Below are 23,664 nucleotides of genomic sequence, written 5' to 3' on the forward strand. Positions count from 1 at the left end.
CTCTACGGGTCGATATAGTCGGTGATCGTTTGATTTAACTCTAACCAATACATAACATAAGAAAAATCATCGCTTAAGCTGAGCATATTCGGATATCCAAAACGTACGTATTTAAAAATGTTGATCTTATTACGTTTCATGAGAAATCACGGAAACCATTTAGTACGTGGAACGCTTTCGTCTTCTCGGTAATACGAGATGAAGGCAGCTTCCTCGTACTCTACTCATTACGCATTAATACACGTACAGGAAATTTGAACACATTTTCGTACGTTATGTACAAGTCAGTACAATAAATTCGCGCCATAAAAATGATGCCAATACTAAAAAAAACAATCAATAGACACAAATGAAGAATAAAAAAAAACATAATAACATAATGTAGGCGGCAGTTCAAATTTCGAACAAACTGCGTTTTAAAAATTAACAAGAATGTCTGCCCCACTTTACGAGCGCGATCCCGTACGAATCATTGAACTAGTGCCAACATTAACAAAACAAAATTAATCAGACGGACAAAATAAATCATAATGCAAAACGTACTATTATGTAATGTACCGTTAAGACTTCGTTAAAGTTTCCCTTAATTTTCCTTCGACATGCCCGTAGAAAGAGACAGCGATATAAAGAAATTCGAGTGAGAATGAATTCGATGTATGTCTATGGCTTTCGTAGCGAAGAACGCGGGCGCAACGCTGAAAGCTACAGCAATTTTCTTTCTTCAGTCTTGCTTCAAAGCTCGCGGCGTTAGGACGTGTCGCCGTTTATTCTAATTGTAATAAATCGATAACGTTTTTATCCCGATATTATTTTTCGGTGACTGTGTTCTGTGTATTCCGGTGACCGTTTTGGTGAACTGTTTTAAAACTGTTTTATTTAATATTGGGATATAATCCACGGCAGGATTGTTTTCATTCCACTAAGGTAAGGAATTGTTATTTTAAGATGTAATTAAATTTAGAACACGTTATATATTTTTTTTGAAATGAGACGATAATAAATTTCATAAGAAGTAGTGACTCATGTGTTCCCGGTATTGTTTACGGGACTATAAGTTTGATATGAAAAAAAAATTTTTTTTTCATTACTTTTATGTATTAATAATTTAGTTGAACAATTTATAACTCATGTTCCTATTGTTTAAATGACATATTAATTGTTTTAATTAATACGTCAAGTTTTAATCAACCATAGATTCCATATTAATTATGTATAGGACACTATTATCTCAATATCCTATTCGCATTATTAACATCGATTTAAAACAATCTGACGATGTATCTTCCTTCGAAGTATGTGTTGTTTATTACGATAATCGAAACAAAGCATTGTCGAGACTCATAGTCTAAGACGCGGTTTTGTTAAATCACCAATCAAACATAGTTAAAGTTAACTAACATTTCCGCATTTTGATTTAAAAAAAATACTGGTTTGTGATCTTAGTTATAAGCTATGTTAACAGAATAAGCCTTCGTAACCGGAATTCAGGTTACCACTTAGTATCAAGTGGGCTGTGACCTCATGACGTATCTGTTGCTATCTAGTTATGACAAAAAAAAACATAGCTCTAAGATAAACTGGAAGCATGCTTGTAGCCATTTTTCCTCCAGTACTAAACCTGCTACTCTTAGATAAAAAAAAATTTTTTTTGCTTGTATGGGTGGACGATCTCACCTCCCACCTGGTGTTAAGTGGTTACTGGAGCCCATAGACATTTACGACGTAAATGCGCCACCCGCCTTGAGATGTAAGTTCTAAGCTCTCAGTAATAGCTATAACGGCTTCAAACCGAAACGCTTCACTGCTTCACGGCAGAAATAGGCAGGGCGGTGGTACCTACCCGTGCGGACTCACAAGAGGTGCTACCACCAGTGATTACGCAAATTATAATTTTGCGGGTTTCATTTTTATTACACGATGTTATTCCTTCACCGTGGAAGTCAATCGTGAACATTTGTTGAGTTGTACACCCGTGAAACTGCTGATCTACCGGTGAATTCAGTTCACATCTCGCTACTCAACTTATAACTGTACGTCAATTTCTTGCTATCAAATCATGACGAACTCGTCGCCCAATTGACGGATGACCGCCATTAATGGGCATCATCAGGGGCACAGATTTAGGAATTCTTCAAAATCTTGGTTTAAACAAGGATATAAAAATATTATTTTTCTAGAACAACCTAACGGTCGTTAGTGCGAATTGTTTATTAACCATCAGTCATGCTTTCAAGATCTTAAATGTTTCTTGTTACATATTTCGTGTGTGTCCGTAACAGTGAGTTGTGTATAGTGTAATCTAATACAGTAAAAGCTATTTATTGGCGAGTGATATAGAAAACTAGCTGGCCCGGCAAACGTTGTTTATGAATTATTTCTAGGAAAGATAAATAACCTAGATACCGACTGCAGCGCCATCTGCCGGGCTGATTTGTGAATCAAAACCATTCTCGAATCCACCTGAAGGTACACAGAAAATTTCATTAAAATCGGTCCAGCCGCTTAGGAGGAGTTCAGTGACAAACACACGCACAGAAGAAATATACCTATATATATTAAGATATGCCGCCAATACAGAAACCGTGAATGTCGAAAAGCGCGCTTACAAAAGATATTCTGTTGGATATCTGCATATTGGAATCCTTATTATCAACCGATACGTACCAATTAGATCCGCGAATAAAGAAATCTTCATCCGCGAATATAGGTATTGGGTGGCACTTTTTTAATCCGTGAATAGTGAAAACGCGAATGTAGGAAGAGCGAATAAGGAGTTTTTAGTGTTGTTTAAAAAATGTCTGTCCGTGTTTCTTTTCGCTACATTTGTTCGATTGGGATTAAACTTAGTGTGGTAGGTACTGGCTGGAAAGTTATTGGCAATTTCTCGTGGTACCGTCGTCCTGCGAACCGATCGTTTGTTCTGAAGGCGGGATAGCATTTATCCCGATGCGTCTACGACTCCAGCGCGATGTCGGATACGGAACATCAAAGTTCCATTTATGAAAGGAAATCCCTTTCATATAATCTTTGTCTATTATTAAATGTTTATTAGTATTTCGAACTGTTACTTTATTTACGGATGGCAACATTTATTAACAAGACTTCTTGGCGGGAAAGTGAAGAGTGATGTTGTTTTGTTTGAATTTTATCGATTCAGCGTTTATTCGCTTTCAAAAGTGTGTAACTATGTAGTATTTAAGATGGTATACAAGTATGGCGAAATTGAACAAGACCGCTCGTGATGATAGCTTCGTTTTTGTTTTAAAAACTCTCTAGAAGTTTCGACAGTTATACGCCATTTTACTAAGAATTATAATTGAAGATTACCAGAAATAAAATAGCTTTTAATTTCAGTTATTAATGTCCGTACACTAATTGTAAGCTGATTTTCATTTTACATCCGCATTGAAACATCTACTTTGGAATTGCACAAACGCAATTTGAACTAATAAACAGTGAATATAATAACTTTATGACTACAACCTAATTAGTACTGAACTCATCACAGTTTATGGCGTAGGCTGGCAATAAAGCTTATTGTTTGCCTAAGTATTTTATAGTCTTACAATAAACGTGTAGAATCGGAATAGCTTGACCGATTCGTGCTTTTATGATGGAATCTAGTATTTTTAGTTTGCTTTGTAATTGCCATTGCATTGTCTTGTCGAATTAAATATACGCCTAATTCTTAATTAGTTATGAACGAGCATGTGCAGTACCCAGTCATAAATATTGCACATCGACCTTTGGAAAGAGACCGTCGGCTAATTTCGGATTCGTAGAGCGCTATCTCTTTCGCACACTACCTGCTATGTGACGTTTGTCAAGTGATCTGATTTGCCGATATGATGCGTATGAATTGTTGAAGTTATATGAGCTTGATTCAGCACTATGTCAGATAAGAAAGAATAATTGCGTTATGTCTTTTATTCATTTGCGACGAAAAAGATACGCGGAATATCTTGAAACCTGTCAATGGAGACAGAACGCAATCGGGTGCCTCCTAATGTTTCGATAAAAATAATCAAGAGTCTATTTACTTTGTGTTAGTAATATTTTTGATGAAAAGGGCTAAATGGTTAAATCTTAAACTAATACTGCTCAGTTAATCATCGAGGATAAAACGTACGAATGCTGGTCAAACAATAAAATGGTCCCAGTATGGAAGCCAAGGTTCTCTGGAACCGAACTTGAGACCCTTTTAGCATTCAGCGTGCGTTTCAAACGTAACACGTGGCAAACAATGTGTTTTTGTTACTATACGACACAGAAATCCGTCGAGTCGTTCCTATATTTAATAATTTTACAAAATCTATCTACATAATATCTATATATATAAAAATTAATTGCTGTTCGTTAGTCTCGCTAAAACTTGCGAACAGCTGGACCGATTTGGCTAATTTTGGTCTTGAATTATTCGTGGAAGTCCAGAAAAGGTTTAAAAGGTGAAAAAATATGAAAATGATCGGAATTATATATAAAAACAAACAATTTTGTTTTTTCTTTGATCTGTCCCCGGTCGGACGGATTCTTTTTGTTTTTTTTTAAAGTTTATTTTATACAAAAGTTTAGGTCTTTTATTTATCGATTGAGGCACTACGAAGTCTGCCGGGTCAGCTAGTATTTTACAATTTGTGAAATATGTAATATTAGAGTGTACGTCATTATTCTAATAGGGATTTAAGTTTAGACTATACAGGCCTGCAGTTTAACATGTGTGTCTTGCGAAAAATGATAAACAAAAAACCTTATAACAATACTTTTGGATGAACTACCTCAAAATCACCTCAGTCAGCCGGAATATCGTCAACTATAAAATATATTTTTTAGCCTTTTAAACGTCTCCTTATAGTATGTTAGTATTAAACAGTACTATACCAGTATTATACTGGTGGTAGGATCTCTTGTGAGTCCGCACGGGTAGGTACCACCACCCTGCCTATTTCTGCCGTGAAGCAGTAATGCGTTTCGGTTTAAAGGGTAGGGCATTTACGTTGTAGATGTCTATGGGCTCCAGTAACCGCTTAACAACAGGTGGGCTGTGAGATCGTCCACCCATCTAAGCAATAAAAAAAAACAGATATATATTTTGCAAGCAGTTAATCGCGATCGATAAAGTCTAGCGCGTTTCTTTTATCGTATTGTTTTCGTAGTACAAGAGAGTCACCTTGAAAATTATAATCAAGATACAGATATCGTTTTTTTAGATTATTCGTATTTTATTGGATACTAGTTATTTTTATACATCGTTTCATGTTTAATGACAAAGGGTGTTTCGAAACGAAGCTTTCTATATGAGAAAGAACAATGGTCGGTCGTGTTTTTGTCCCTGTTTAAAATTTTCATTGTCTGTTCTTCTGTGCTTTATTTTTTTGTATAAAACATATATAACATATAAATATTATTAGTGATTTAATTAAGATATTTTTTTTTTTTTTTTTTTTTTTTTTTTTTATTGCCCTTGTAGGCAGACGAGCATACGGCCCACCTGATGGTGAGTGGTTACCGTCGCCCATGGACTTCAGCAATGCCAGGGGCAGAGCCCAGCCGCTGCCTACCGTTTAATACTCTCCACAAGCCTCGTTTGAAGAAGGACATGTGAATGACAATTGACATAGCTGAATTATATTTTCTTTAAATAAATACCCACATTTTTTTTTATATTATCTTGTATAATCGTTAAAGCTTTCATCGAAAATCACTGGTGGTAGGACCTCTTGTGAGTCGGCACGGGTAGGTACCACCGCCCTGCCTATTTCTGCCGTGAAGCAGTTATGCGTTTCGGTTTGAAGGGTGGGGCAGCCGTTGTAACTATACTGAGACCTTAGAACTTATATCTCAAGATGGGTGGCGCATTTACGTTGCAGATGTCTATGGGCTCCAGTAACCACTTAACACCAAGTGGCCTGTGAGCTCGTCCACCCATCAAAGCTATAAAAAAAATACCACAGTAGATGAAATTTAGTTGCTTAACAATGACTCCACATCTTTCTAAAGCCAATATTCTTTCCGGTAACGTATAATGCGATCCCAACACGTGGTTCCGAAGGTAGCAAAAAAATTTAAGATACATTCTGATGAAGATGTTCACCAGAATAATATAACAGACGAGTATACTCGTAATATGAGTATTCGTAATAATCGTTTATGGTAGTCGAAGTATTATTATAAATTACACTTATGCGTTAGCATTAGCTTACATTTAAACAATGCGTCATATTAAAATAAATTAATATTGTTTTTCAAATGACGTTTGAAGAGAATTTATGTGACACCAGTTTGTCTTTGCTTCTGGTATTTAAAATTTTCCGTAAACTGGAGTTAAGTTAATGTAAGTTTGATGACATTCGTCGGCACTACGAATTGATTTCTGCTTCATATTATTCATACATATTAGAGACTGGTATTATTTAACCCTCAAGCCTCGATGCTTGTACTATTACTACTACTAGTATCCGTCCCTGTTCCCGTTATCTGGGGTCGGGTCTCCTCACTCTACGGCGCCAGGCTGATCTGTCCTGGGTTGTCGGTTTTGGCAATTGGGCTTCCTTAAGGTCTCTTTCGATGTTTGACCACCAGGTCGATGGCGGGCGGCCTCTACCTTTCTTTTGTTCTGGCAAGCTTAATGCGATTTTCACTAGATGGTCTTCATCCCGTCTCATGATATGGCCATACCATCTAAGGCGATTTTCCGTCATTTTGTCTGTGATTGATGTGACTTTAAAGCTCCCCCGTATGTATTGTACTACAGTCATACTACAGTGCTATAATTTGCTCTATGGATGTGACGATTCTGGTGACTATATCCTGGAATATAATTTCAATCAATCACAAATATAATGATTGAAAGGTGCGGTGTGAGCATGCAACACGTGGTCTCTATTTCTACCAAATTTAGATAGCAAATTAGGTAATCCATACAACTGTAACATTACATCTTTTTTTCATATGCTTTTCAATTATTTATTTTTAAGTAGTTACTGGAGCCCATAGACATCTACAACGTAAATGCGCCACCCACCTCGAGATATAAGTTCTAAGATCTCAGGTATAGTTACAACGGCTACACCCACCACCAGTGATTACGCAAATTATAATTTTGCGGGTTTGATTTTTATTGCACGATGTTATTCCTTCACCGTGGAAGTCAATCGTGAACATTTGTTGAGTACGTATTTCATTAGAAAAATTGGTACCCGCCTGCGGGATTCGAACACCGGTGCATCGCTTCAACACGAATGCACCGGACGTCTTATCCGTTAGGCCACAACGACTTACATTAGGCCACAACGAATGCTTTCGTTTTTTGTAATATTTTTTATTAAGGAATGCAGCAAAATATCAGTGCAAATTTACGGCAAAAATAGCCAACTCGTCGTAAATTGCACTCTTATCAATTCTAATTCGTGTAGTCGAAACATTTCCACGATGCTCTAATTCAAGAAGCATAGGAAATATTTAATTCGGTGCATCATAACCAGGAAAATTTCCAATGATTCATGTGATATAAAATTAGACGAACACATTTTGCTTTGCTTGCGGATTCGCTCGTTACGAATTCCCACGCAATTTAAGGGTGCCTCAATAAGACGTTTGGTTTTGAATATACCGCCACTTTAACGGTTTTTCTGGGTCAAGCTGTCACTGCTTGACAGCTGACAGGTAAGAACTACGTCATTAATATTATTATAATTTTTTTATATAAAACCAATGTTTAAGGACAGAGAACATTGCTTACTGTAGGGCGTGTCATGAACTGATACCGTCTATTAAATTGGAAGTACTTTACCTCAGGTGGCGAAATTTGTTGGCGTGATGCTTATTGACTCCTCTAGTGAGTTTGTTTATTCATATGGCGCAATAAAGAAGCGCTTGCAAAGCAAATTCAGTGATAAAATTGCAGGTCCATCCAGTGCTAATAAAAGCAATTGTTTATTTTTTTTTTAGGTGTTGACTGAGTTATTCTATAGCCAGTGTCTCGCATACGGTGTGCTCTATAAAAATGGCGCGAAAATAGAATTTCACATGTGCCCAATTTACGAGTTTCTCGGAAACGCTGGCAAGTGACCCGTAAAAAAGTTATATATTTTTTTTATTGTTATGTTGTGATAATGTACTTTATGTTAGGTGAATAGTTTGGAAACCTTAAATTAAATATAGATATCCTATTAATAGTAAAAGTAGATTTTACAGACTAGTTTTAAATGAGAGTATTTATTTTTGATTTTATTAGTAGTTAGGCTACATTTTTAGACATTTTCCTAAGAGAATACATATTTAAGTAGTCTTTAAGAACTGCTTCCGCTATCAAGAAGTACCTAACACCATAAATAACCATCGAAATCGCAAAACAAAATCATTTGAATTGTGAGCAGAATCAGTTGGACAGCACCAAGCAGTTACACGTTCAGTTTCAATCGTGTAACAACAGTCGTAACACAGAATATAAATCAACGAGACTTTGACCTCATGTCTCAAGGTAGGCGTTCACTATGTGAGGTCGATGGGCTCCGGTAGCTCCTGAACATCAAGATAGTTGAGAGCTCATCCAACAATCTAGCGCAACACAAAAATAGCGGAATTTTTCTAAATTTTAAAATCACATATTCTAAAACAATTTGCTAGTTTAAAATAAATGTAATAAAAAAAATGTTCATATAGATTTAAAATATATTTGACAATGAGAAATCCTATATAAAACACATAAAAATACATAACATTAAATTAAATCCATATATTAGGAGCGTGCATTATTCTTGTTGCATTCCGATTAAGAATATTTTTAAATTTTGTTTCCTTTTCATTGTCAAGCGTTCTATTTTCGTTGTGATTCTATGCGGCCAGTGTTCTCGATTCGTGCACTTGACAAATTTAATCACGAAATCCAATCGTACGAATTTGAACTCTATTTCTTACAAAAAATAACTTCAATAATTTTACGAACGGCAGAGATAATTTGTAATTATTACTCTGTAACAAATCTTGACGCAAGTTAGTACCGAAAGAATGAACCTTAAACTTTAATAGTGAAGGTTGCAAATCGTTTATGTCAGATAATTATTTTAATTTTCATGCTTAAAATTAAAAGTATTCTTAAAATGTATACATAGCATTTGTAGTATGGAGCGATGATTTATTTTAAAGTTTATTGAAAAACAAAAAATTCTAAGCGTGTTTGGGTTTGCTTAAACAATAAATTCTGGTCTTTAAATAAAGCATCCAAATTGCTGTTCTATTTTGGGCATGAATATTTTTCAAAGCATAGGCTAAGGCGATCCTTATTTATTCATGTCGTGTATAGTTTTTGACATAATGAAAGATAAAACTTTCATCTCTTTCCCACAGCCGCATTAAAAAATACTGTTGGCTCAACAGTTTCAGACACGCTTCTAACACGAAAGACTTAGATTTCGAGAATGTTCACGTACTATGTTTAAATTTCCTGTAAGTCCTGTTTTCAAATGATAGGCTGACTCACTACCCATCTGGTATCAACTGGGGTCGAGATTTCAATTTAATTATTTAACAATAGTATCGACTTTTAGAGCGCAACGCATTTCAAGAAGATTGCTGCTTCGCGGTTGAAATAGGCAAGATCTAGTCGTACCTACCCACCAGTGTAAGTTTAAATCTCATTAAAAAAGAAATTGTGTTCGATTTTAATTTGCATTTTATTTTAAGAGCTTTGCTCATAAATAATTATTACATCATTTGTTGCCTACCGCCATGTCACCACGAGGAAGTCCATTATTCAATATGGCATCATCATACTGTGACATAAAATGCCCATAATTATGCAAGCCACGGCCCGGGATAGATGATAGAATGAAAACTAATATACCCATACAAATTAGATTGTTTTAGCATATCTTCTTATCGGGAGGCCGATAGATATTTGGTTTTTTAATAGACGGATGTGCTTATGTACCGTGAATTGTTGTGTTTACCGCTCCTGAAAAACGTGTATGACACGCGAAATCGTCTCATTTGTGTTTAATAATTGCTGTCCCAACAATTGCAGTCGGATGGCAAGACTAATTTGCGACATTAATAGGCAGGGTGGCTTCTCCCCTTGCGACCTTTCTGTCTTGTTCGTTTTAGGGTTGAAGTCGTCGTGACCTAAAGGATAAGACGTCCGGTGCATTCGTGTTGAGCGATGCACCAGTGTTCGAATCCCAGGCGGGTACCAATTTTTCTAATGAAATATGTACTCAACAAATGTTCTCGATTGAGTTCCACGGTCTTTTACTTCTTATAACCCCGAACTCTTCATCAAAATAGTCCTACGATTCAGCCCTAGGATGTGATAAAATTAATCACATATTTCCTTTCGACATCATCGAGTATTTGCACATTCATAGTATCATTGTCAAGTTATCGAGAGGTTAGTTGCTATCGTACCTAATATCCTGGCTTCCTGATAGATACAGCCGTAGACGCAAGGAAACAATTACTGTCAAGTGACGTGTCCGGACTGTCAAGACTCTAGCTATGACAATACATAGTTTATTAGAGTGTGTACTATTTATTTTATGCAACATTTTTTTTTCACCTTTTCGTAGATTGTATGGTCTCGGAAATTTATTAAGTACTTTTCGATATTTCAACCGATAATTATGCAGGTAGTGGTTGGGTTACTATGTTCAACCCATAAAAATGGGGTGAACATAGTTGCGGTTTTTTTTTGTAGATTAATTGCCTCTACGTATCGTTTCACTAGGTTTGGGCATTTATGGTAGATTTTTGGATAGTCCCATTGGTTTTTTGGATACGTTTTAACGTTATAGGACTAGTGGCTGTTATTGATTCCTATAGTGAAGTCCTACCTTTTACAGCATATTTCTGGCTCACCAGACCAACGATCGAAGCATTACTCGGAGTTTTGTTATGTATCAAACAAGATTTTTTGAAAGATACCATATAAATTATTTTATGTTTAAATAAATTTTAATAATTTTAATAATCCCAAATTATGACCACTGCCATGTTCGCGCAGTAATATTTGACAGTTCCGATTCAGTTACGACAGTTATATGCGTAATTTTAATAGAATACGCGTTATTAGTTAGAATGCCAAATTGGAGATTTTGAACTCTTAAATCAGTAATTGTTGATATTGTACTTAAAAGATTTCGGGTGATCATTATAGTGATAACCAAAAATATCGATGATAGATTAAAATATACCTCTGTGCTTTTAAATCCTGACGGCATCCATACAACTGGTGGTAGGACCTCTTGGGAGTCCGCACGGGTAGGTACCACCACCCCGCCTATTTCCGCCGTGAAGCAGTAATGGGTTTCGGTTCGAAGGGTGGGGTAGCCGTTGTAACTATACTGAGACCTTAGAACTTAAATCTCAAGGTGGGTGGCGCATTTAAATTGTAGATGTCTATGGGCTCCAGTAACCACTTAAAACCGGGTGGGCTGTGAGCTCGTCCAACCATCTTAGCTATAAATAAAAAAAAATACAAAACGCATCATAGTAATTGGATAATTAATTCTGCAGCAAAGTATGTCGTGTAGATCTTTGGCTTGCGATCTTTGGTGATTAGTCAATAATAAAAATGACATTGAAGAAGAGATTGTTTTAGCATTTAGGTTGTATTCGCTACAGAGACTATTGGAAGCAAATTGCTTTTTTTTTGTATCTGCGTATATCATATTCTACGTGCGTCAGATGGTGGCGGGATAAATTCAGTATTATGACAGAATGTCGTGATGTGAAATTATATTACTAGTTGAGACGCAAGGAAACGATTAGCGCTGTCTGTGACGTGGTATGACTATCAAGTACCCATAGTAAAGACTTTGTAAATCTCAATAAGAGGGCTATGAGTTAGTGTGAGTGTTTTAGAGTGAATGTTTTGTATCCGTAAAATAATTTGACGCTATAAGTAGTATATATTTCTTCTGTGTCTGTTGTCTATATTCTGTAGAGACCAAGTGTGGACATGCCATAATTGAACACACATACAGTCTTAAATCCGCGACTTCTCTCGTTAAAAGCACGCGCGATAACACGCAGAACGTCTGCGTAACTAAACCTATTGTATTATGTGATTGCATTTGATTTATTTCTATATTAATAAGACATGATTTGGTGTTTCTTTGAAGTAAAAAAAAATTAACTAAATCAATTCTTTAAAATTTAATTACCACGATACTGCGTTTTGATACGGAACCGCGTGCGAGTTGCAAGGGAGACGATTCTTTAGGATCACATTACGTGACATTCTATATTTACGTCGCTGTTTCCTTACGCAAATAACATAGCTTACGATATAATATATTTGTTTTAAATAATGGACGACATTTCATGTTCAATCTTATGTTAACAAATTTAATTTAACAAGAGGTCCCGCAGTAGTCAAAATTCGATTATAATTAATTGGAATTGTAAGTTTGTACACTATTGTGATTGTATTTTATACGTCTATAATCACAAATTTCGCCAAGACTACACTATAAAAAATATTAACAAAGACAAACAATATTTTAATCTCAATTTGACAACAGACGTCAAGACAAAAAGTATGACAATAAATACCTATGCATGCGTGTGTGTTCGTCAAATACCTGGTATGTAGTGTGTGTAATGTTTTCTTTATTGATATAATGTATCTTTTACGCATTATATTAAAAAAATATTAGCATTATGCACTTCTTCTCTATATTCTCTATAAGTGTGGAAAATTTCATACTCCTCCGTACGCGCAATTTTCGTAAAAAGGGATACAAAGTTTTTGCTTCACGTATTAATATATAGATATAAAATTCGAATTGAACTTTCGAGGGATTGTTCTGTTAGATAATTATCATTCATATGAGGTTTTGTCTGAAAGTAATTGCTTTTACATCGATAATACTGCCCATTGTACATTTTCTGTTTAATTTCTTGCATTTCTGCTGATCTTATATTGGTGCACAACCAAGTATGTTCGACTTAAATTTTTGATAACTCCATTCACTATTTTTAATAACGACTTAGTCTTAAATGAGACTAAGAGATATATAGAAAGTGTCAAGAAATAATAAAGCCAACTATTCAAGAACTAGCTCGTTTGACAAGTTGCAAGCAAATTGTTGACGCGTGTTTAGCGCGATTGATGTGTGACTCAATGAGGGCATGCAATAAATTAACTGGCAATTTGAGTTTTTCTTTCAAGCTAGTTGAGTGTTGGTTGTCCTGCTTACACTCAATAATTATAGAGGTGCAAAAACGAGACGGATGTTTGGGATTGAATTACGTTTATGACTTTTCTTTATCTGCCAGTAGCAATGAGGGGCTATTCAGACTGATGAGCGAGCCCGAAGGAACTTGCTAGCATCGGCTCTAGCGAGAGCAGTGATTCGCTGAATGTACCACCGGATCGGAATCGCGACCCACTGGGAAGATCCGGCTTGTAGCTCAGTGGGAAATATCTATGGGAATACTCGTATTTGCAATTTTACAAGGATTGGAAAATGTATAAGACTTGGCTTCGGCCTTAATTAAATTTTTATTTCAGGATATAATTTAAAGCATACAAGACCTGGCTTCGGCCAGATATATAGAACAGACAAGGCTGTATGGGCTTAGATCCCCTGGCCTTTCTCAATAAGGAAAAAATGTACCAAAATAAAAAATATCAATTGGACATCATTTTGCAAAAAATGTACTAGTGTCGATTTAATTTGTATTTAATTAAAATATCAACAACGAAATCGTGCACATAAATTTTGTAAATTAATTTTTACCAAAATTAACATTCATCACTAGATGAATTTTCAGAGTTTCAACAAAATTCTTATTCCCTTAAATCAATCTTGGCGGAAACTTGGCTCTCTAGCGCATAAACTTTAATCTAAATATAACTTTGATATATGCCTTACTAGCGCGATAGCGTTATAAATTATTAGAGCGGCACATTATAAATTCGTCGGTTTTTCAGCTAGAACTGTCAGTCGACTTGTCGAGTCGATACTGAAACAAAAAAAAAGAAAGATAAATTAACGAATATTATCAGCTGAAATATTCTGTCGTAACTCTAATGTTGTGGTTATTAATTATGGATGTCGTTTAAGACGTAATGACGCTTTAGCGAGATTTATTGACGTGTTTGGATTGTGATAGTGAAATATTTAAAGGTGCACTATTGTTTTGTGACTTGAAAGATGTTGATGAAGGCCTACCTTGGGCTTACCAAATAACCAATCCTATCACCAATAATTCAGGATTATCTTTGAATGTAGATCAAAATTAAATGAGAAAAATCAGTCATAGAAATAACACGTCATAGAAACAACATTTTTATTTTAAATTGATTTTTTTAGTGATTTTTGCGCTATCTTGCTTCGTTCTATTCTAGAAATGCTTTTGATCCTTAACAAGATTTCACGCGTGACTTATGAGCTTATTATTCGAAGAGACTTAAAAAAAATCCCAATTTTACAAAACACCTATTCCACCCATCTTGATTGTGTTGCAAGCTTAATATTTTTGCACGAAATTTTTATAGAAGATTAGATTCAAATATATTAATTTGATTTTTGATTAGGTAATTTTCGATTTAGATTAATTATTATTTTACTTGATTTCAAAATTTAATGGGACCGATGAAATAAGTAAAAAAAAATTAAATTCCTGAGGACGATTTGTGTCGTGAAGTTGTTAAAAATTATTGCCATTTGAATTATTAGAGTAGTAAGTCTTTGTAATGCATTTTTTTCTCCACCGGGATGAAAAGTTCGCTTTTAGTCCCTGGCACGCGGGACAAAAGTACCCAATTCTCACTGCGGGAGAGAATAAAACTGTTTAAGCAGCTAGGGTGAGAAGTAGAACATTCCAACCTGCAATTGACAAAACAATTCGCGGGCGTGAATGTCCTATTTTTCTCCCTCGGTGCGTAATATACTATTTTTTATAGATTACACTGCGACAAGAGCTTCTTGTTTGCTACAGGTTCGAAAGGATTCAAACAAATATTATTTGTTGACAACCATGAGCGGCTGTCACCACTGTCAAACATTAACTACCCAGTCAAGCAGTAAATCGTATTAATCTATGAGTGGAAACTTCTACAGAGAGCTGGAGACAGACAATTGTAGGCAGACTATTGTGGTATAGTCACTAGACTGTGAAGGATGATCTTAGCGTGATCTCAGCTCGAGAACAATTGTTTGACAAAAAATTTTATAAATCATTGTTTTTTTTTATTGCTTAGGTGGGTGGACGAGCTCACAGCCCACCTGGTTTTAAGTGGTTACTGGAGCCCATAAACATCTACGACGTAAATGCGCCACCCACCTTGAGATATAAGTTCTAAAGTCTCAAGTATAGTTACAACGGCTGCTCCGCCCTTCAAACCGAAACGCATTACTGCTTCACGGAAGAAATAGGCAGGGCGGTGGTACCTACCCGCGCGGACTCACAAGAGGTCCTACCACCAGTAAATAGCAGGGCAAGTCCGTCACATATCAGTCGGTGCCACCTTCGAGCACATGCATCAACATGACAGTATCAATATGGTTGTCTCAGTAATCGCTAAACGCCGGTTGGACCAAGAGCATCTCTGAGCTGACCATCGACACCATTAAATACATATCGAAAGGGGGGTGGGGGACAAGCGTGAAACATAAACAAAAGAATAAGAACATTTATTTTAAGAGGTTTATTATCAGATAATAACAAAGTCTCTTATTAAAATCTCGTGAAACTATGGTCTCAAATATCAAAAATGTTACCAAGAAATTAGTTAACGTAAAAGGATCGTAATAAAACAATTTCATTGAATTTTTGTTAAATTCTAAATCGAGAACTGAAAGGCTATTTGGTTTAAGCGAAATTTCGCTTAATACGCGACATTTATCTTTGTAAATATTAATACGTGAAGGAAAAACTTTGTATCCCTTTTTACGAAAATTGCGCGGACGGAGGAGTATGAAATTTTCCACACTTATAGAGAACTAGTGACCCGCCCTCGCTTCGCTTCGGAAACATTAAAACACACATGAAACCAAAAAAAAAAAAAAAAATTAATAAAAAAAGTAGCCTATGTTCATCAGGGACAATGTCGGCTTCTAATGGAAAAATAATTTTTCAAATCGGTCCAGTAGTTTCGGAGCCTATTCGAAACAAACAAACAAACAAATCTTTCCTCTTTATAATATTAGTATAGATATAGAGAAGGAGTGCACAATGCTAATATTTTTTTTAAATAATGCGTACAAGATACATTAAATCAATACAGAAAACATTACACACACTACATACCATGTATTTGACGCACACACGCATGCATACTATTTATTTATTGTCAAACTTTTGTTCTTGACGTCTGTGGTCAAATTGAGAATAGATTAAATATTGTTTGTCTTTATTAATATTTTTCTATAGTGTAATCTTGGCGAAATTTGTGATTATAAAAAAGTCTTTGAAAATAGAATCATAATAGTGTACAAACTTACAATTTCAATTAATTATAGTCGAATTTCGACTACCGCGGGACCACTGGTCTTTGTAATTAAAGGCCCGTTTTATTTGGTATCCTCGCGTCGTTTCCTTACTTCTGAGGGTCGTGACCATTATAATTCGACATGATTTTACTCCTTGTGATGTCCCTCCTGCGCCTTCCATCATTGGCCGCATGAAGGGCGTCGTGGAATGGGAGAATATTATTTGGTATAGATATCAACAATTTGATGTTTTTAATTGAATTATCAATTAAGTTTACCCATTCAAACAGCTGAAGAAGTTTTTTGTCATAATATTTTTTCCAAATTTTTAACTTTTAATGGCTCTCCTGTAATGTTGTGAAAATTTCGCTTAAATTACAAATAAATAAATAATAAAATAAAACGCAAATACCCTCTCACCCGTTGAATATAGTCACTTAGAATGATAAAAAGCTGTGATTGTTTAAAAGCTTCAGCTGATAATTCCTGCAAGTTTTTGGACCTTTTAAAGACGACTCCGGGTCGGCTGCCGGGTCGTTTTTAACAAACGAGCTTTTATACAGTGGCCACTCGTCACAAAGCTCTAATGCTTTCGTCACTCACGTCGTAAATGGGTAGTTAATGTGTTTTAGTGGCTTTTTCTGTTAAGCATAAAGCTGCGGTAATCTAAGTAGACAAAACCTTATAGTATGTTCTGATCTGAGTAGACCATAAGATTTATGGGCAGAGCATTTTGTTGGAACTGTAGTTTATCCAGTTATTTAGATATGAAAACGGTTCTGGTAGCTCTTAGTACTTCTACGGAGCAATCATGCGTTTAGGCTACAGAGTCTCGGGGTGATTGACTCATTAGCTTTTCAAACCAACTAGATGAATAAAAATATATGTACACTAGCGGCCAGGTCCGGCTCCGCTCGGGTCTTTAACAAAAATTTCAACGATATTTGACGTTGTTTTATTTTTTTAAATAAAGTAACACTTATTGCGGCATAGGTATAATAGTTAGACATATGCTGTCGCGACACTTTTTGTAAATAATAATGTGTTCTACAAAGTTGTAGTACATTATTTTATTCTATCATCAATAGTTTTCGCAGGGCACGCAATGTAAAGAATATTTAAGGTAATTTTCTTACACCTTGGGTTACATTATTGGAGTTTTAGTAAAGATCCCTAATTTTTTCCTAATCACTTGGGAATAGTGTAGCTACCAAACAGTGAAAAAAATTTTCAAATCGGTTCAGTAGTTTCGGAGCCTATTGAATACAAACAAACAAACAAATCTTTCCTTTTTATTATTAAGTATAGATTAAGAATAATCCTCGTTTATAGATTTAAAAAAAAACGATCTGAGTTCTGTAAGAGTTCAACGACAATTATGTAGTTGCACACATTTATAACATTGAAAATTATAAATAAAAGATTCGCCATCCTCTCCATTGGCTTGTTCCATTAGTTTTAATGGTACATAAAAAATATTTCGGATCCATTTTACGGATGATTTAACACGTACAGCACGATCACGCGACCCCTAAAGATGTCGCAGGAAATAATTTAATTTCGAATTTGTCATTAATCATAAGGTGACGTCAAACGTTCGTGAACAAGGTTTAAAATAATTTCGCTACACCCGCGCTGTAATGGATCGTAGGCGAAGCATAAGCGAACGAATTATAAAGAGTAGTGCACATTCTATTGCAGACTGAACTTGATAGATAAGTTTATTACAAACACAATAAGATTACCGAATCGAAATCATGATGACGCGGGATGGATAATTGATTGAAAGTGAAATTTAGTCTGGCTATACCAATATTGTATATGAGCGACGTTAACAGCTCATCATCTAAACCTACAGTAAAAAAATGGTATACAACGAATAATTTTTACTGGTGGTAGGATCTCTTGTGAGCCGTGCAGCAGTAATGCAGTAATGCGTTTTGGTTTGAAGGATGGAGCAGCCGTTTTAGCTGTACTGAGTGAGACCTTAGAACTTATATCTCAAGGTGGGTGGCGTATTTACGTTATAGATAAATATCTATGGGCTCCAGTAACCACTTAACAACCAGGTGGGCTGTGAGCTCGTCCTCCCATCTAAGCAATAAAAAAAAAAACGAATACATGATTAAAGATGATTAAGTATAAATCTCAGACAATAAAATTGAATTTGCGTTAATGTCATGGATTACTTGTTTTCTTATCTGATAATTATTATTTCCCGTTAGATTTTCTGCATCTAGTCATTTTACAGCGACTTGTAGACATTAATTCAATAAAAAAAATTCTCCCTTAAAATAATCACGTGTGCATTGAAATAAATTAATTTTCAATTTATAGTCAAATTGAAAATGTTTATTACGGTCGGGCACGCAAATTTAGCGCGCCATTGCATAAACATGACGCTAATCGTCTCGTAAACAAACTAATAAATGATACTGAAGATATTTTAATATTCACTTCTATCTGGTACATGGGTAACCTATGACTTCTAATTTATTGTCTGTTAGATGTATTTTATTGTGGTGTTTGGTTGTTATGTTAAGCGGGTAGTGGCTCAATTGTACATTATGGTACATAGTAGTATTAGATATCTCTTCATTATTGATTTAGGAGCTGAACACATAAAGTAAATTAAAAAGAATTATAAGAAACACTTCATTGCATTATTAATAGTACACCGCAACATACCTGCTGTATCTTTATCTTTTCTAGAATTTCTTTTAATTAAACGGTTGTCTTTTTTTTTTATTGGCCTTGTAGGCAGACGAGCATACGGCCCATCTGATGGTGAGTGGTTACCGTCGCCCATGGACTTCAGCAATGCTAGGGGCAGAGCCAAGCCGCTGCCTACCGCTTAATACTCTCCACAAGCCTCGTTTGAAGAAGGACATGTCATAGCGCTCGGGAAACTCGGGAGAGAAGCTCATTCCATAGCCGGATGGTACGTGGCAAAAAAGACCTCTGGAAACGCACTGTGGATGACCGCAGTGGCTCCAGGTAGTATGGATGAACTCTAATCCGGCGGCGGGCGGTGCGATGGTAAAAACGAGATGGCGGTATCATCTCGAACAATTCCTCAGAGCACTCCCCATGGAACATACGGTACAAAATCTGTCTGGAAGAAATCGTTTTTATCGATAAGACCGCCTATTGTACAAACGTATAGAATCTGCTTGTTTAGTGTTTTCTAATGTTAATTGTGTTTTGGTGTGCAATAAAGTATGTTTTCTTTGTCTTCACGAGTACACTTCAAACAAGAATAGTATTATCCAATAGGCATTATTATCGTTTAAAAGACGAAATAAATATATACCTATTTAAAGACCTATAATTAATACGTAATATTTAATGAAAATAAAATACATATTTACAATACTAATGTGCATTGTCAATTTGCAGTGCCCATGACTACGGTAACAGGTATAGAATAGGAATCTATATTGTATTATCAGCTATTATCAATATCAGATGAGCTGTCATAATTAAATATTGAGATAGCTTGCAATTTATATTAAAAATGCGGTCATCATATTCGTGGGTATGTATTCGTCATCAAGTGTTTCTCTTAGCCTGTTTTATCCGGATTTTGAATAGCTGGGTTATCACTCTACGTATTGGATCTGTGAGATGGTAGGATATTTTTTTTAGCCTAAAATATCATATTAATTCTAGTCTCAATATTGTACTCGCTAACTGTTCGAATTAAATCCAGTCGCCGATAAACTCAAAAATCATTATCCTAAATTAATGGGTTTAAGTGGAATGACATAAATAGATACATATCACATGGGGAATTCGGCCCAGAAATGAGGCACACAGAGTAAGCAGTATGAGTAGGTTTCGTCTTAGGAAAGTTCGTCGAAGTCTTAGGGTTTATCTGAACTAAAGTACCTATTTTTTTTCCTACCTAGCTGAGGGCCTTGAGAGGCTATTTCAGCGTAACCTTGGGGCTCAAACCTCACGACGTTGCTAACACGAACCGTAGCAAGAGCCGTGCTTCGCGGAATCTACCACCGGGTCGGAAACGCGACCTACTGAGAAGATCCAGCGAGAAACTCAGTGGGCTGTGCGTACCTATGAAATCCCCAAACATTATTATATAACCCTGAGTTGACCATGAAGAAGAGTAGTCTTAATTCAATAAACGAAATCCCGTCTATTGTCTCAAATCACGCAACGCTCGTATTATCTTCGATCGCGTCAGAGGGACTTTGATCCAACGAATTCTGCCAAACGAAATAATCTTTAAGACAATGACCGTAGCTCTGGACTGCTCTGGCTAGCTTTGGGAGTGATGTGACGTTTTAAATTGTTTTTCTCGGATGAAGCGCAATAAATTTCAATTAATGTTGTCGACAGTTCAAATGACATTGTCTCTGGAGAGATTTGGCTAGATTTTTTTTCATTTTTGTTTGTTGTGTACCTCGATATTTATTTAGACAATATTGTGGACAAGATTCTATTTAAAAATAAATTTAGACGTTACAACGGAGACAGATTATTTGGAGCTATATAGTTATTATTATAATAGCCTATTCGAGAATAATTAATGAACTGTTTTGTGAACCCGAACCTTTCGTGCCTATTGGTGTTATTATGAAGTGTTTCTTCTTTTGTGTTTATTTTCATTTTTGTTGGTTCTTTTTTATTTAATTCGTGTCAAGATCGCCTGTTATTATGAAATGTTTTTTATCACATGTAGAATATTTTTTATCTTCTGGAAATTCTGTTGGCAAATCTTAAGCCAATAAATAAGTCACGCTTTCGTCAATGGCCAATCAGTGTTGGTTGGTTAATTTGCTGGCTGTTTATTTGACAAAGGAAAAATCTTTGAAACAGTCAATTAAATAAACTTGAGCACGCCTACCAAAGTTATAGGTAGTTTTTCTCCTTTTATAAGTTTCTTAGAGGATCAGACGTGCTAATATTGATTTAGACACATTTTAACAAAATGAGAGAAAAAAAAATAGGATCATATACTCTGTGGCTTTAAAGCCATAGTTTATGAAACCTCTTTAAAAATAATTTAACAGTACTGTCACGATTTTATCTCTAATTAATGAACGCCGAGGAAGTAAATGGCCCTTGTGTTATTCAAACAATACTTTTTACGACGTAAAGCGGATGGTCATACGTTTTTATACAATTTCAATGTTAACGTAATGTCAATTGATGCATTTTGCAACTATATTCATGGACTGCGAAAATAGGGTTGTCGTTTAAAAAAAAAAGAAGTACGTGCATAGCTGGTAATCAAACGTTTTTATAATATTTTTGTTGTTCATTTAATTGTTTTGATTGGAATATTGTTGACATTGAGAAATGAAGTAAGCAAATTCGTATGAAGGTTTTGATTCTCCAAATACTCCCAAGAAATGTCAACCCTACTAACGTTCTATTGTTTGTTAAGTGTTAATACGTAATTGACACGTTTGTTGAATAAAAGGAAAATGTTTAAATTTATATTGTAATGTAAACCTTTCATATTTTCTATGATGCATAAAATTAGAATAGACGTGAATAATTTTGTAATAAATGCGTCCGTCTTACTTATACATTGTTGTGAAGAAAAAGATTGGTTTCACTCAACTGATTAATTTCGTTTGACATTTTAAAAATCAAACTTCTGTTAAAAAAATATTATCGATCAAACCTTAAAATTTACATTCAATAATTTCTATTTTTAAGTACTTTTATTTTTATTTTGTAATTGTTAATTTTTAATTTAAGTCTTGTTTGAAATGTGTGAAATTTACGATAAAACTTGAACACTTACATAACACTCGAAATAACCATCCATATTGGAGTGAATCAATTAATATTTGTATAGCAAAGGAATCGTTGCTTCCTTGTACGTGAAGTGCATTATTGTACGACCATCTCACTCTGGTCATAGGGTTATGGAGTGAGCAAGAAAGAGAGCCAAAAACGTCTTACAGCAGTCAATCATCTATATTCGTGGTAGCTAGTGGAATATTATCGAAACTTCCGGTTCGTCGAGTCAATGACTTGAAATGTTCACAGGGTGTTCTGTTCAATCTGAGTGTTGCCTTGTTAAAGGATTTATTGAGTTTTCGAGGAGTATAGAGTATTTTCGGAGCGAAGAAATAATGAAAATGTTTACTTTTAAATATTGAGTATTAAAGATTATACTATTCTAAATTGATAGTAGACATAGACTTGAAATGGTCAGATTTGGGGAGATGATTCCCAATTCCTATATTTTATAATCAATCTAATCTAGTTCGAGCAGCTCACATTAAAATTTAACCTGTAGTTGCCGCGTTTCTTAATATTAGTTTGGTATGTATGTACATACTTAAATTTTATAATGTCATAATTTTTGAATATTATTTTTAACGACTTCAAGAAGTTAGATTGACTTTGAAACCTGCATCAAGGACCGATGAAAATAATTTTATAATTATTGCTTTAACATCCTGACCAATATTGACGCGATGTACCACCACCCTGCCTATTTCTGCCGTGAGGCAGTAATGCGCTTCGGTTTGTAGGGCGGGGCAGCCGTTGTAACTATACTGAGACTTAGAGCTCATATCTCAAGGTGGGTGGTGGCATTTATTTTATAGATGTCTATGGACTCTGGCAACCGCTTAACATCAGGTGAGCTGTGAGCTCGTCCACCCATTTATGCAATAAATAAATAAAACTGTCCACTAAAGCAAAAGCAATCTTTCTCGTCTACAGTAATTTTTATACGAAGCCTAATCACAAATATCCAATGCAATCTGTAAGATCGTAGTAGTATGCGATATCAAAACAAAACAAACACGGCCAGCAGTGTCTCAAGATGGATCAACGCGACTGGTTCATTGAGCGTTCGTTGAAATTAACTAGGACAATTCGTATGGAGTGGACGGTTTATTGGATGTCGTTCAACATGTTGTTTACTCTGACTACTTGTTGGATTTTAGGGGCTTAACAAACAAATGTTCGTTGCTTGGACTCTTGGTGTCTTTTGGGTCTATTAATACGACTTTGTCAAATTATATCATTGCATTTATAAAAGGAACCAAAAAATTATCAGTCAGTTCCATAATTCAAATTTTATTCTATGGATTTTAAAATTGATATCTTGTAGGGTTAACCTTTTTCTTTTCTTTTAAAATCCTTTTTAGTCCCAAGGTTGTGATGAAGATTGCTTTTGACGATTTTTTTTTATTTCGTATACAATCATTTGATCTGCCAATTTACGTCAACAAAATAA

At 35.3% G+C, this 23,664-nt stretch overlaps 1 protein-coding gene across 2 annotated transcripts in view; it reads left to right on the forward strand.

The window, feature by feature from the left end:
- The first annotated feature begins 713 nt into the window (after positions 1 to 713).
- Positions 714 to 23,664, forward strand: part of Btl (fibroblast growth factor receptor) — a 113,062-nt gene continuing 90,111 nt past the window's right edge. For both annotated transcript variants that reach the window (XM_089728613.1, XM_089728612.1), the window contains exon 1: positions 714 to 924. The gene's annotated coding sequence lies outside the window, so the exon portion shown is untranslated. The remainder of the gene's footprint in view (positions 925 to 23,664) is intronic.

The sequence above is a fragment of the Bombyx mandarina genome, chromosome 07 (genome assembly GCF_030267445.1).
Source record: "Bombyx mandarina strain Sakado chromosome 07, ASM3026744v2".
NCBI classification, from domain to species: domain Eukaryota; kingdom Metazoa; phylum Arthropoda; class Insecta; order Lepidoptera; family Bombycidae; genus Bombyx; species Bombyx mandarina.